The following is a 3871-nucleotide window of genomic DNA, read 5'->3' as shown; positions in this document are numbered from 1 at the left end:
CACAGCCTCCCCTGCTTGCGGTTCTGTCCTGTTGCTGAGTAGTTGTTTTTATGTCTTGTGAGAGCAATCTCCACGCATTTCTCCTCTTCCCCTCCCTTTTATTGAGTGCTGGTTTCTAGGACTCCAGGCTGTGTGGGCTCTGAGGCAAGGTTTATGTCTGTCCCCTCCAGCAATTAATCCTGGTAATTGCTGCACTACAAACCTACGTGCGTGCTTTTAACCTCTGCTTGATGCTGGTGTTCATCACAGTCACAGTGCAATGTGTTCTCAGGGAAGTGTGAGGAAGAAGAAGCAATGGGCTTCCCGGCTCTCCTGCTGTAAGAACAGTTTATTCATTATTTAATTTTATTAAGATTTAGTTCCTGTATTTTTGTTAAACTTTGCTTTACATTAGTGGTACAGTGAGAACATTTTTTTTTTTCTCTTACTGGATCCGCGTAGTAGCCTCTCCTTAAAATTTAAACAAAGTCAGGAGCTACATGTATTACATTTTATTTTCTAGTGTTGTAAATACTGTTCCTTAGTTTTGAGATAATACAAAGAAATGGAGACTGAGTTCTTCAGTGTTTGAGTCAAGCAGACATTAGTGATTTTTCACTTTCCTGAAAGATCTTGTAAAGAGATTTCGGCCACAGCAGTTTTCTGTCAAAATGTGGTTTTGATAAAACTTAACTTTTTGTAGGAACATAGCAGTTTTGTTTGTGTTTTTAAGAAAAAGTTATCCAAATATTTTATTAGTGGTTGAAACTAGAATATTAAGAGGAAAACCATAATTGCAAACTGAACATCTGATGCTGTCAAAATATTTATTTCTGCCAGTTGTTTCCCAAAATAAAAACTGCAGAATTTGTTTTGCAGAAAGTGTTGACTTTTCATTTTCGTTTGGAAGGAAATTTCAGAATATCCGTTTTTTGTTCTTAGGCCAGCATTATTTTCCTTGAAACTGCTTTCAAGGAGGATGTCAGAGCAGTAGCCTCCGGGGACCCTTGCATTTGGTTCGAAGCCCTTACAACTCTGCTGATTAGAAGAATGACTTGGTGCTTGCTCATGGTCCAAATCAGAGGCGCTATCAAAGGCTCTGTGAAGGGCAGAACGAGTTCTGGGTGTTGTTGGCAATGTTAGCTGAATTTCTAATCAAGACAGGACTGCTCTTAATTCTGAAGTGAGCATTATTCCATCCTGCCTGGCACAGAAGGGTTGCTCCATGGAGGTGCTACCAGCCTGCAGCCGCAGTCACGGCTCGCCTGGCCTAGGCTGGGGCTGGGACAGAGGAGTGACACAACGTCTGCCTCCCTGAACAGTGCCTTTCTCGGTGTCTTGCAGGCTGTGGATTTGGTGTCGGATCAGATGACTGGAAATAACTGCTATTTTTTCCCGATGTCCAGATGCACTGTTTTTTTAAAAATGGACTGTGCATTGAATTGAGCTTTAAGAATGCGGTCATATGACCGAGATTACAGTTGTTAAGTATTTATTTATCAAGGATTTCTATTTTTGAAGAGGCTAACAACCCCATTATAGTTTGCAATCCAAATATAAGAACTTACAATGAAAAATGCAGATCAAAAATAGTCAAACGGGCAGAAGCTGTTGGTTCCAAATTATTTTCCCGACCAACAAGAATGCTTTGTGAAAACTAAGGGAAACTGCTTCCTGGAAAAACTGTTTCTGAAACAACACTGAACAGCCTTGGCTGCTGGGGAAGTGCAACACAAGTCCTGATTCTTTGTGGCTCTCCTCTTAGAGGGCAACTTGGAATGGACTTCTAATGGGAAAAAAACCTGCCACAAACATAAGATTAAAAGGGAATAAATGAGGTGTACCTCTGTGCATGGAAATATCAATCCTTAGTGAAAGGATGCACTGCAAAGAGTTTTGGACATTTAGGGTATTTAAGACTAATGTCCTAGGAGTGCCTAAAGCACTAAAATAATTTAAGCAAAATGAGAAAGTAATACCAGGTAAATTATTCTCTTTCAATAATGTGACCTGAAGTTGCAGAACTGTCAATGTATCTCATGTGGAGTATTTGTGTGCCTTTTATTTGTACATGAATCATTACTTTTACTAATTGTTAGAGTCATAATGCATCAACAACAGTAACATTAATAACTAATGACAGTATGATCTCACTGCCTCTCTTTGCAACTAGCAGGGTCACCTAACATGTCACAACCCACAACAGCTCTGGGATACAGCATTCACATCAGCACCTGCACTCCTTGCTGATGCTGTATACATGATAGGTCTGAGGATACAGGCTGAAAAATTTGTTTTTAAACTCCTCTTGCACTGCTGCATTTTTACTCCCATGGTTTGTTCTGTATTCCATGCTGCTCCCAGATCTACAGGACTGAGCACAAAACCAGGTCTGGGAACAGAATATGTTTTTTAAATGGTCTTTTTTCACTTGGTTATCTTCAGATTGAATTGGTTTGGCTACTCAGGTAATTGTGTGGTCCCAGAAACCAAAAGGATTTCAGAAGAAGGTACAACCAGCAGGTGGGAAGCGTTCTGATGGGAGCTGCTTATGCCCGCAATGTTGGGAGAAAGTGATGGAAATGCAAAGACTCTCTGTTACTTGGTAATTAGAAGGGGAAAAAAGAGCATTAAGCAATCTGGCTCTGATTCAGATGTATGTTCTTTCTAAGGTGAAAAAAAAAAAAAAAAAAAGAAAGAAAATCTTACTCATAAAGTTCTGTTTAGTTGTTCCTAAGACTGTGTCATTTAACTGTCTCTCTTCGTCTTACTGTAGTAAAATAACAGAACACCCTTACACCTTCGTTGGAACTAATACCATCTCTTTTTTCAGGAAAACAGACCCATTTTATCCAGTGTCATAGAAACTGATGCCAGAATGAAGTTAGACCATAAAACAGTGGGAGTAACATAACGAGAAATGACTTAGTAAGAAAGACATTTACATTCTAAAAGCAATTTCCATGTGTTATTTGTGTTATTGAAGATCCTTGAAAATAACCCATACGTTTCATTGTCACCGAATGCGAATGACACACTGGACACACGTGGAAATGAGTGGTATGATGGTACAGGTCAAGACACAGCTTAAGCAGAAAGACACCGAAGAGTGGATGCAAGAAGGATGGATTTTGAGTGAAGGCATTGAACCTGCCGGCTCCTTGGGCTCCAAGCTCCGTGTAACCAACTGGTGTGGGAACGGAGATCCTCTATGGAAAGGGAGCTGTGGGGCAAGGTGTGGGGGAGCTGAGCCCCGGAGCAGCGGGTGCAGGGGAACACCACTTGGCACAGTGGGACACCCCTTGATACAGTGGGACCCCCTTGGCACATTAGGATACCCCTTGGCACATTAGGATACCCCTTGGCACAATGGGACACCTTTTGATACAATGGGACCCCCTTGGCACAATGGGACACCCCTTGGCATAGTGGGACCCCCTTCATACAATAGGACATCCCTTGGCACAATGGGACCCCCTAGATACACTAGGACACCCCTTGGCACTGTGGGACACACTTGGCACAATGGGACACCCCTTGGCACAATAGGACACACAATAGGACACCCCTTGGCACAATGGGACCCCCTTGATACAATGGATGCAGGGACATCCCCAGGCACAGCGGGTGTAGGGGACGCCACTGCTGGCCCTGCCAGCCCCCGGCGCAGATTACTGATTAATTTAATCCGCATTGATCCCGCGGATTACCCTAAGCATGTGCTCCTGAGGATTAAAAGTTAATCCCCGAAGCACGCTTGCAAGGAAAGCGTCGCAAACAAAAAAAATAAATGAAATTAGAACTATCATTAAAACAAAAAGTCGCTAATTATGCTCGCTCCGTTTTATTCCAAGGCAATTCTCCGGAGCAGCCCGAGCAGGACCGAGCCCAA

The sequence above is a fragment of the Aythya fuligula genome, chromosome 2 (genome assembly GCF_009819795.1).
Source record: "Aythya fuligula isolate bAytFul2 chromosome 2, bAytFul2.pri, whole genome shotgun sequence".
NCBI lineage: Eukaryota > Metazoa > Chordata > Aves > Anseriformes > Anatidae > Aythya > Aythya fuligula.
The sequence above is the reverse complement of the archived record's forward strand: the minus strand, read 5'-3'. Positions refer to the sequence as shown.